General features: G+C 38.6%; 1 long non-coding RNA gene across 1 annotated transcript in view; it reads right to left on the reverse strand.

The window, feature by feature from the left end:
* Positions 1-2,700: 2,700 nt before the first annotated feature.
* The window catches only part of LOC141365194 (uncharacterized), a 65,843-nt gene continuing 55,837 nt past the window's right edge, over positions 2,701-12,706 (reverse strand). The window contains exons 2-3 of the long non-coding RNA XR_012370370.1: positions 4,888-4,999; positions 2,701-3,438 (exon numbers count right to left, since the gene is read on the reverse strand). This is a non-coding gene — a long non-coding RNA (uncharacterized lncRNA). The remainder of the gene's footprint in view (positions 3,439-4,887; positions 5,000-12,706) is intronic.

Below are 12,706 nucleotides of genomic sequence, written 5' to 3' on the forward strand. Positions count from 1 at the left end.
GGCTTAAGCTAATCCCTGTCTGGGAAACCACCTCAAAGAGTATATCCCATTAAAACTGGCCATGCCACACCAACTTACGCTGTAAAGAAATTCCACTTTAAAGTTTAAACAACTTGAATTAACAAGTCATTTCAACTTTCTTGACTAGTAAGTTGTTCATACCTGTCAAGTTTTGGATTTGAAAATAAGGGAAATTTTCCGGCGCCCCCCGCGAGCAGCCCTACCAACCCAAACAAGCGCCAGTATTCCTTACATTTTAAGACTGGTGCTATAGCCTAAATGCCAACAAAAAATGGTATATATAAGGGGTGTCAAACTAATTTTACGCTGAGGGCCGGATGGTAAATAACGCCACGATGTGAGGGCCGGAGAATTTTTTCTTGAAGTGTCCCTTTAAGTAATTACAATATTATTTTTTACAATTTATAGCAACTTCACTTAGTCAAAAAAGTTCAAATGACTTATTAATTCAAGTTGTTTAAACTTAAACATTTAAGTGCAACAAGGAATTTTTACAGTGTACAGTGTTTGTAACAACAGTAAAGGGCTCATTATACACGTCTGCTTCCATGTATACTTCTGCGTTGTCATCAGCGTGAACGTGCAATTACACATGCAGACCACTAGTAGGCAGAATCCACGTGTGTAACCCACAGTAGCACTGCAACCATAAATATGTACAGACCCTTTTACTGTTTGTACACAATGATGACGTGGCAACGTATGTGAGCGCATTTTGGCAACAGACGTATGGCAAGAATCAGCAGTAAAGCAACACAGACAGAGAAAGTTATTTAAAAAAGTTATTAACTTTTTCAACACAGCTACCAGATCTGTGTACTATAGTGGAGTGGATAGAAGACGTTAGCAGATGGCCAAATATAAAGTGGCCAGATACATTGTTACCAAAATGCGTGCGCAGGCTATTTGATAAGGCTAAATGTCTTATGACAGAGTCTCTAATGTCATCACCGGCGGCTATCTTGTCTGAGTCAGCTCGCTCACTTGTAGCATTGTGTTTTAAAAGTGCATGTACTTTTAAATAACCATAACTTGCTCCATTTTCTACCGATTTTCAAATGGTTTGGTATATACAAACGTTATTAACGTGGCTATAATTCTGAAGGCTTGAACATGTTTCATGAACCTTATTCATAAGCATGCGGTGTCATAGGAGCTGACTAAGACAAGATGGCCGCCAGGTGCGGACGTCGATCTCCATTGGCCGGCAGCGCGGGCGAGACATTTAGCCCTCATTATACATATTTATGAGTGCAACAGCCAAAGGAGAAGATGCTTGGCCAGTAAACCCACCAAAGAAGAAGAAGAAGATGCAGTTTGTTGTGTAAGATTTGAGCAGATTAGCTGTGATTGAGGTAAATAGACAGTGCCTATTGTTGCAGCTTGAGTGTATTACTACTTAACTTAATCCATCTTTGTTGTTACTGTTGTTAGTAAAAATCCGTAAGAGGGCCTGACGGGTGGGGTTTTAACGGACCAATCACAACGCTTGCGGTCCACATAGAACGGATGCGTTGTTACAATTTTGCAGAGGTGCAGGCGACGCAGAGCATAGGCAAAGCATACGCATAGCCTACATCGTAGAACCTACCCACGACAATAAATCGCACTTAAAGGATTAGTCAATTTTCTTAAAAAATAAAAAAATCCAGATAATTTACTCACCACCATGTCATCCATTCTCATTTTAATGGACTTTAATGGACCCCAAAACTTAACAGTTTTAATGCAGTTTAAAATTGCAGTTTCAAATGACTCTAAATGATATCAAACAAGGCATAAGGGTCTTATTTAGCGAAACGATTGTCATTTTTGGCAAAAAAAGCACCTTTAAACCACAACGTCTCGTCTTCCTCTGGCTGTGTAATGAGCCGGCGCGACCTCACTTAATTGCGCAATGACGTCATAAGGTCATGTGTTACATATATGAAACCCACATTTGCGGATCATTTAAAAAAAAAAACTGACACAAATGCATTAGTTAGTATTGTTCGACATACAACAACGTCAGAACGGTCTTCTTTCTCCACACTTGTAAACACTGGGGCGTAGTTTCGCATACGTCATCCGTGACCTCTTGACATGATGACGTATTCCGTGAGGTGGCGCTAGCTTATCACACAGCCAGAAGACGACGAGAAATTGTGGTTTAAAAGTTGTTTTTTTTTGCCAAAAGAAAAATCGTTTAAAGTCCTTAAAAAACTGCAATTTTAAACTCCATTAAAACTGTTAAGTTTGGGGGTCCATTAAAGTCCATTTAAAAGAGAAAAATCCTGGAATTCTCAAAAAACATATTTTCTTCTCGACTGACCAAAGAAAGTCATCAACATTTTGTATGACATGGTGGTGAGTAAATTATCTGGATTTTTTTAAAGAAAACTGACTAATCCTATAAGTAAATGTAGTTAAAATGCAGGTGCTCCCAAATAATACCAAATTAATCTCATCCTATTCATGCATTTAAGACTTTGCCTTTAGGGTCTCTGTAAAGAGTCCCCTCAGCAAAGTCAAATAGATTTTATTCAATGTGCTTTGCTTAATTTAAATTTTGATGTATTGTTAATGTGATGTAATGTATTTGTTTGTCTTGTATGTCATACCCGTGTGGTTTGCGGTAATTTCCATGCTGCAGAACAAATTGCCCCTAAGGGAGACAATAAAAGTTTACAGTCTTAAGGTCTTTATTCCCACACAACAGTACATTAAACACCCCTAAAACATAAAACATTTCCTTTCCAGTCTCACTTAAAAAGCATGCTGGGAACTGAAAGTGCCCTGTCCAGTTTCAACAATGCTACGCTAACCTCAATGAAAACGCTTCATGTAGTCTCAACCTGAGTCAATTTAAATGCACTGCAATGCAATTAAATTAAGTTCAGGAATTGTGTTGTGTTAGCTCATTAGTCCGGGTAAATTGAGCAAGCCTGCAAACGCAAACATATATTTGAAATACCAAGTTAAGGACAAGACACCCTTGAATGTTGCAGGATACGCCAGGACATTATTTTCTCTTTGGGTTAATGACTGCATGGGTCTTTAGTAACCTTGGCTGGAAGAGAACTGTTAGTCTCTCCCTTAGGTAAAGGAGATTCAGACTCAACATCCAGAGCTCCGCGCTGGCCCTCTCCCTGCCAGGAGCTCGACTAGCTCACTCCAGGCCATTGTTTTCTCAACGCATTCCCCAGGAAAAAAATCAAGAGAAAACAATGATGGACAAAAAAGCCCACACCAAGGGCCATCTGCTCTCCCCGGAAGCTGTGGAGCTGACCTCCTTGTCACTCTCACTGTCCGTTCCATCTCTCTAAACGGTTCTGCGAGATGGGAGAACCCACCGGCGCCGGGCCAGGGGAGCCACGTCCTTTCACCTTTGAGTCGGCACGAACGAGACCTGACAGACTCCAGGACTCAGTTTCACCTCTGCGAAATGAAATGCAGGGAGGTGAGGAAACAAGGGAGATGGAGAGAAAGAGAGAGAGAGAGAAACAAAGAGGGTGATGGTTGAGTGAGGTGGTGGTGGGGTAGTGGAATAAAAGCCTTGTTTTGGTTTGTAAAAGAAGGGCTACTTCTGTTTTACCAGTTAGATTAGAATGGTTGATAGCAGATAAGAAGAGGAAGTTTCTTTTAGTTTCCTTAGCGCCGCTGTAGGTCACGCAGATAGTGACAACAAATATATCACTATTTCAACATAACAACTACAGTATAACTGACACTTTAAAAAACGTATGTTAAAATCTATATCTATATGAAGAGTTTGGTTCCAAAATGCAATAAGTCCATTTTGACAAATTTCGGTAAAAACGTGTTTTCTATAACAAGAATGTGACAAGATGAAAAACACTATTTTCTTTTACAAACTTTCACATAGCATCTTTAGGTTATAAAATCATAAAAATTCAAATCCATAACTTGATTTTCAAAGATTTATTACAAAAACGAATGATTTTTTCCACAAAATGCAATAAATTCATGACAAGTTTTTTTTTTTAAATGCTATAAATCTATTCAATCAATGTATAAATGTGCATTCATCTTTGCCATGATATATTCATTTAGTTGACTAGTGCTATACACTGATTAAAAAAATAAACATTAATGGCATTAATCAGAACACTTACTTTGTCATATTAATGACACTGTCATTGCTGCGGTTATACTTGACGCCGTCGCTTAACATTTTTCAAAGCGATCCGCTGTAAAATGTTTTGGTCCTGCTCGATTTTCGTTGAATCACATAAACTTCACAGATGCTGTCGGGGGAACAAGCACCCGTCTCCCGAGTGCCTCGCATAAGTTATTGGATGTTGATGACTTACAATCTTTCCCGTCACAGAAAACAACCACATGTTTGTCAATGGCATTAAAGTATTATTTTGCTTTTGTTTGTTTGTTGATCACGAAGTACAAAGTAGATGAGGAAAACCAAGATTCCGTGTACTGAACGTGCCGCCATTGTTTGTTTACATTGCGTGGAATGGTGCGCTGTAACATGTGGAGCGGATTTATTGCGTTCTGTAGAAAAGGATGAGTGGCGTATATCGCGTTTTGGGAAAAAAGGGAGAAAAGATGACAGAATAACACTGCGGATATTGGATTTTGCGTAAAATTAAGAATTTACTTTTAAATACTGACCTGATATAATACTGATTTTGGCAACTCATTTTTTTCAAAAATGGCGTTTATCGCATTTTGGAACCAAACTCTTCATATAATACAGATAAACTTATATTCAAATGAAAATTGTTTAGGGAACAAATCTACAAGAAAGTGAGGTGGAGGGACACAATGAGAGAAAGATGGTGATCTAAATTCCCATCAACCGGCTTTGGCTGTTTATTTGAAGGGAAAAATCAGCCTACAACAACACACCGTGTCATTTCAGTGTTTCCTGTTGCCTCATGGAACGATGTGAAGAGATCTAGCAAACACATCTGGTCTCTCACCGAGCAGATAACAGCACTGCAGATCTTGTTTTCAGGTGCTGGAGGAACAGCAGAGGGTGGGAAAATTGTATTTCATGTTGTATTATAGCTCATAATGTTTTCCAGTATATCTGAACACAGTTTGTCGTATTTGATCGTCACGTCTTCCATAGCGTAGTTACAATAAATATTATTACAACAAAATGTTAACTCATTTTCTATCCTTTGTTGCTTGATTTCTTTTCAAAATGAAACCTAATTTGTCAGACAGTTTATAGGGAACATTTCACAAGACTTTTTTAAGATGTCAAATAAAACGTTGGTGTCGTACATATGTGAAGTTCTACTTCAAAATACCATATAAATAATTTATTATAGCATGTTAAAATTGCCACTTGTAGGTGTGAACAAAAATGTGCTGGTTTTGGGTGTGCCCTTTAAAATGCAAATGCTGATCTTTGCACTAAATGACCGTTGGTGCTGTGCTGTGGTTGGATAGTGCAGATTAAGAGACGGTATTATCCCTTTCTGACATCACAAGGGGAGCCAAATTTTAATGACCTATTTTTTCACTTGCTTGCAGAAAATGGTTTACCAAAGCTAAGTTACCGGGTTGATCTTTTTCACATTTTCTAGGTTGATAAAAGCACTGGGGACCCAATTATAGCAAAAAAATACAAATTGTCCAGCTCCCCTAGAGTTAAATATTTGATTTTTACCGTTTTGGAATCCATTCAGCTGATCTCCAGGTCTGGCGCTACCATTTTTAGCATAGCTTAGCACAATCCATTAAATCTGATTAGACCATTTAGCATCACGCTCAAAAATAACCAAAGAGTTTTGATATTTTTTCTATTTAAAACTTGACTCTTCTGTAGTAACATCGTGTACTAAGACCAACAGAAAATTAAAAGTTGAGATTTTCTAGGTCGATATGGCTAGGAACTATACTCTGATTCCGGCGTAATAATCAAGGACTTTGCTGATGTAACATGGCTGCAGAAGGTAATGATATTACACACTGCCCGAAAATAGTCCCCTGCCATTGAAAGGCCCTGTCCCAAATGGCACACTCCAGACTTGTGGTCCTCCTCGGAGTCCACACTTTGATGACATCATAGAGTGCAGACTTTAGGGACCCTTGATGCGAGTCCACGTGGGTGCACCAGAGTCGTATTTTGGGACAGACTCGAGCGTCACACCGAGTCTGGGAGGAGTAGTTGCCTGTAAGTGTGAACTCCTCCCTTCCATCGTCCCATTGGTCTGATTGCTCTTTCGCAAAAACTTCTGGGTTGGTAAAGTGTGCAAAGCCTGCTGCAGTCAAGGGGGCAAAGGGGGCGCTGATGAGCAGACTTCAAAGCGTAAAAATGAGAGATGGGACATCCTACGGACTCGTAGACTAAGCGAGCACGCGGAATTTAAGGCCACGAGACCGAAAGTTCACATGAAGTGCACCATTTGGGACAGGACCAACATTACGCTGCGTAATATCATTTGCGCCATTTATGCCAGAATGAAAGTATAGTTACTAACCATATCTGCCTAGAAAATCACAACTTTTAATTTTCTGTCGGTCCTAGTAAACGATGTAACTGCAGAAGAGTCAAGTTTTAAATAGGAAAAATATCTAAACTCTGTGGATATTTTTTAGCGCGATGCTAATGGTCTAATCAGATTCAATGGATTATGCTAAGATATGCTAAAAGTGTTACCACCAGACCCAGAGATCAGCTGAATGGATTCCAAAAAGGTAAAAATCAAATATTTCACTCTAGGGGAGCTGGAAAATTAGTGTCCCTTTAACCCCTGGTTAAGTATGAACAGTGTGAAACGTGAAACAGATCGCCCAGAATTCTGTTAACCCGGGGTTTAGAATAACCCGGGGTTAAGATTATCTTAAGAAGTACTAAAGAAGAATTTTTAGTATGTTAAGTACAAACATACAGTAGTATGTAGAAATAGAGCACTTTAAGTTCATTATGGAAGTGTACTTTTTTCCATCTGGGCAGTTTATTTATTTCCAGTATATGATGCCCTCCACATTCGAAACAAAAATGCTGGTTTATTAAATGCAATCCATTGTACAGTAGAAAAAGGCATAATTATCATTTTCATTGTGAACTAATTAACTCTCTTGACAAGATCCAGTTTTTATGCAACATATTGAAAACTGATGTATTACATGAATATCATCCAAAAATTAACAACCTCATTATTTCAATTTTACCGAGCAATTACGCATCGCACACTCGTGTGCGTGTTAAAAAGCATCGCCGATATTTGTTTTGTCAATATCCGCCGCCATCCATCTTACTCTTAACTTTGATGGCCATTTAGCCAATTATTGTGTCCATAATGGCTTTTCATCAGCTCATCTCTCCTTTCTAGAGACGTGCCTTAGCCATTTACCTTTCCTGGAAATGTCAGGTTGTGTCAGAGTTGTTGGCAAATGTTGCTGCAATTATCTTGACTACTCGTATTCTTTAGGGATGGGAGTGGATTGCTGTTAATTTGTTGGTGCGAATGTAGTGGGCCTTATTGTGGGCCAGTAAAGAAGACTAAATAAGACAGAAGTATTCATTTTGTTTTCATCCAAATTTCAAAAGAGTAGTAGTGTTTATTTTCGTAACACTGAAATCATTTAGTAAACTGTATCCTTACGATTTTCTTGATCCCACAACAAAGCTTCCAAAAAGCAGATCTAGAAAAATCTACTAAAAGCACAGTTTCTTCAGAAAACTTCACTGAAATCCAGCCATTTACATCCTGCTTTGTCTTTCCTCAGCTTTCCGCATTAAATGCTTGGACGCGTTTGCCAAGGGACTTGTGAAGTTTTGGGCACATTTTCATCGTCTGGATGCTTCTCAATGAAGGTGGAGGTAGGCATACGAAACAACGTCTCCTTTTCTCAACCTCTCTTGCTCCTTTAGCTACAGCTTGAAGGCAACACCAGGTGTCTCTCGCTATCCACTGGCACTGCTTCTCTTGAACCCCAAACCCAAAAGAGTGGAAAAACGAAGAAAAACCCAACAGCCACTCAACCTTCACCCCCCCCCCCTCCCCGCCGTAACCCCAGGCAAAAATGTACCCATCTGATTCTCACCACTTCTTCCTTCACATGAAGAAGAAGTGCCAACTGCAGCTAATGTGCTGCTGGAAGCGTGGAGCGTTTGTGACACTCCTCGGTGCAAACGTACAGCTGGCATGCTCAGAGACAGGTGGCCTGGCAAAGACTTCCTTCCAAAGGAGTCTGAAAAAAACCTCACTTCTGTCTGCCTTCCCATCTCTTTCTTTCTTGCGGTGCTACTGTAGTTTTGTCGTAAAGCAGAGCTACGGGATTTTTCAGAGGGGGTAGCGTCTTGATCGTTCACCATATGCGTTACATATGTTCATAAACAGTGAAAGGCTTTGAAAATTTGTCAATGAGTAAACTGGGACATACTTATTATACTGGGCACTATACTGTATGAGTGCTTATTTAGATGATGTGCATATATTTAACATTACACGGGCATTACATGGGTTGCATTCGTTGGTGAATGGAAATGTAGGTTCCTTAAGGACTTTGAATGTTGCTGGATTAAGCACATTTGTAGGTTACCAAACAAAATGTATTAAATGTAATTAAATGTCATTTAGTTCGTTCCAAATAAATACAGTCTGGCGTGAAAGAAACACAGTTGCCCATTGGGTGTGGGGAGACTGTGTTTATGAAGACAGACAAAGAATACACATCTTGGCTTTACTGCTTTGCTTTGGCACTTTCCAGTGGTGCCAAAATGGGCAGTGCCAACACTGTGTGCCCGTTCTGCCTTCTCCTCCATCTGCTGGGGCAAGAGGCCTGAGAGGGTCAGTGGCCGTTACTCTGTTCTCCTCTCATCTCAGCCTGGAGCTACCGTAGACACACTTAATGCAGACTTCAAAAGGCTAACATTCGTGTTCCATATGTTCTTCATTCATCTCCTAATCAATCCTGAAGAAGTTACACATTAACGCAATAACAAGGCAATTTTTGCATTTGATTTGTTGTAATTCCTTGTTGCAGCTTCTGTTTCCCCTCAGACCCAGATAGTCAAACAAACATTTACAGACTCATGTTTACATCTCCTTAAGATGAAACCTAAACTAGCCTAAATCAGTCTTAACTAGCTCTGGGAATCACGTAACCCCCTTAGCATGTGTAACAGACCAGAAAATCACTTAAGAGATTTTCCCACTTCTCAACAGATTCACTGTTGTCTTTTTTGCATGCAGATGCGATGTGTCAGTTTTTACGTCTCAACTTACCTCTCATTGTACTATATAGAAAGTTAAAGTTGCGATCCGTGACATTTTTAATAATAAAAAAATACAAAAAATCAATTAGGAAGCAAGTGCATAAAATAAGTTTCTCACCAGACCTCGATTCGCAATGCTAAGCTTATAACAATGATTTATGCTGTAAGTTGAGCTGTCAGGCACGATTTTTTTTTTTTACTTTAACCCACATAAATAGTACTTAAATAGTATGCAAAGCAAATATGTTTGTGATGAAAAAAAGTGTCACTGATATTGATATGAATAGGAGAAATCGCAAAAGGTCTGAATGGCCGCTCTAGTCCCGCCCATAGACTGTAAAAAAAAAGATGGACGACACGACGTCGCCTCCCTCCATTGTAATGAATTAAAGCTAAAAATGTCAGACCATGGTCACCGCCATGTTATGTAAAAACGTCAGTCCATGGAGCCAGAGGAGAAGCGCAGTATCAAACTTCCGCCCAAACGCTCGCGCGCCCAATTCAACCACGCCAATCATAACGACACGCTCCGTTTCTATAGCACCAAATGACTAGCTTAAATGAAACTTATCACAAAAATGAACACTGAACATATATCAGCATGATATCAACTACTTTTCAGAAACTTTTATTGGAAGTGTAAATAATTGTTTTATTTATAGCAGAGTCCCATTCGTTTGAATGGAGAGGGTGGGGTTTATGACTTGTACTGCAGCCAGCCACCAGGGGGCGATCAAAGAGGCTTCACTTTCAAAACTTATGAGGCACATCCGGTCCCGCCTCCCAGTATAAATAGCCAATCGGCAACCAATAAAGAATGGAATCCTCTGCGAGAGTGACTTTGCGTATGCGTAGAATGGACAGGTCTTGTTGGTCTTGTTGCAAATATAGCGGGGTAGTGATGCAACTTTCTTACTGTGCATTCACACCAGATGTGGCAAAGGCCGCAAAAATGCCGTAGATTGATGCTTGAACATTTGAGTTTACTCGCTTCATTTGCGTGTGAAAGCCGTGCGTAAAATTCCAGTCTTTCGAGACATTCACGTGGAAATTCGTGTCATGGGAGGGGCTTCTAAGACTCCACCTCTCTGCTTGCTTCCTGTAATCACGTCACTACTACAGCAAGCTCCTGATTGGTTAACACGGCGCGGTTTTCCGACAAAGTTCAGATTTTTCAACTTGCGCGTTTCCCACGGTAACGCTCAATTCGCGAGGGCCACGCCATCTGCGCTGCAGGAAGCCTATTTGCGTCTTTGCATTGACTTAAAGCAACACCAAAGAGTTTTTTTACATTAAAATAACGTTTCCAAAAAAGTTTCAGTCGTTTGCCGCGTCTACCGCGTTTGTTGTGAATGCACAGTTAAAAATGACTTCAATGCAAAATACGCTAAGTAACCTGCAATTTTATATTTCTAACAAAGATTGCGATAAAGAGGAGTCAATAAATCAATCAATAAATTCTAATTATGTCTGACAGAATGATAATAGATAAGGAATTGGACATGTGATAAATATATCAAATATACGTAATAAACAAGCTTTACTGTGAAAAACACGACATTTCCAAGTAAAAGTCGTGTGATATTTTCTCTCAGAAAAGTTAAGTTTTTCATGAAAAAAGCATGGAAATGTTAAATTAAAAAAAATAAAAATGGAAAGTTATGTTATTGATATCAATAAAAAGATATATTTATAATGATATCACATTCTGCAGAAATCTTATGGGGCATAATTGCCCTAAATTAATAATTTTGATTGTATCTTAGCAACTGGAGCTAATTAACACTAATTTTCCTTAAAATTAAGCTACTTTTATTTTTAAGGCTTTCTAATTGTAAACGAGTGTTATAGTAACTAAATCTTTTTGGAGATAACAATGACCATGCTATATAACGCAAAAACAACAGAACAGCAGGAATGGATCTCTGGTTTTGTTTCTGAAGGAACTGTTGTTTCCCAGAGCAGAAGTCATATGTTTATTTAAAATGTTCATGTATGCGATGTGGTTGCAATATTAGCATGTAAATACAGCAGGTTTTCTCTGAGCAAGGTTTGTTCTGTGTAAGAGAGCTCAGAGGTGCCATGGGCTACAAGAGGAACAGGCAGGGCAGATTAGAGTCTTTCTCCAACTTTGCTCCAGGCCGCCCAGTCAACTGTCACTACGCTTACACGACCTGTCGCTGCTCGCAGCGCCTCTCCGCACTTCCTCTCCTGTCAGACACTGTTTAATACAAACAATTAGCATCGGAAGCTAACGGGTAGGAGTCATTTTCCAGTCACTGCCTAAAGACACGGAGCAACTTAACGGAGAAGCTCAGCGCTAGTGGTAATAGGACATGATATGACATGTCTGTTGTATTGCTAGCTAATTGATTGATATAAAAGTCCCATATGCGTGGTTTGAACACAGACATTGTATTCAAATTATGAATGGATATAAAGAAGATAGAAACATATGCAAATGTGTGTGTGTTGAGGAGTGTGGACATCCTTTATATCTTATAAATATTTTCGCATATATGTATTGACAATATGTCATTACATTTTTTTTACATAAAATCATTCTATATAAAGTAGAGATAAAATATTATCTTTATATCTTTAATACTGACTAAGTATTAAGGCCATATCAAAGATTTGATGAATTTCGTTCTCAGAAAATCATGTTGAAAATTTTCAATTTGGAAACAAGCTTATATTTAACGCTAATTGAACCATTATTTGCCTGTCTATGTGTGTAAGCTACACTGAAAAAAATGATTCATTCAATTTACTAAATTTTTTAAGGTAAGTGGTCGCAATTAATTTATTTAAGCTATATTTAAATGAAAGTTTTTTGTTTTGTTTTTCAAAAAAACATCAAAAGTCTCCCATTTTCAGTAATATATGAAAAAAATGGTTTATTTATATGATGTGTATGTCCAAAAAGTACAACATTTATTAAATTATTATACAGGGTTGCGTGGTGAATTTGCGCTCCAGGTGCTGGGAATTCATTACACACCAACATCAAAAAACTGAATTTTGTCAACACGTAGCATCTTTCAAATGCATGTTAAATAAAGGGGTTATCATGTCAGAAGTTGAGCTACAAAAAGATAAGCAGTTCCTGAATTTTTTTGCTAGCCAAGTTTAGGTATTTTTGCACAGAACCGTAAATAGGTAATAAAATAATTAATTTCAATATTTTCATGTTACAAATAAAAGTTTTGTTTATTGAAGGCTTAGTTTTTAATCTGTCATTTAAAGCAATATTCAAGAATTACATATTTTTGTAATTTTTATGGTCAAGTCTATTTGACGCTCTAAATCTCAACATTAGATTATCGTCGCTGTCCGATGAAACTCACGTATGTTCATTTTGCCGATTTTGAGATTTTTCGACAGATTGAATGTCCAGGTTCATTTCCATATACAGTATGCGTCACATACCTAAATAGCCAATGAAAACTTGTGAAATCATGTCATCTGATTTTCACGTACCCGTTT

This window comes from Misgurnus anguillicaudatus, chromosome 7 (assembly GCF_027580225.2).
Source record: "Misgurnus anguillicaudatus chromosome 7, ASM2758022v2, whole genome shotgun sequence".
Classification (NCBI taxonomy): Eukaryota; Metazoa; Chordata; class Actinopteri; order Cypriniformes; family Cobitidae; genus Misgurnus; species Misgurnus anguillicaudatus.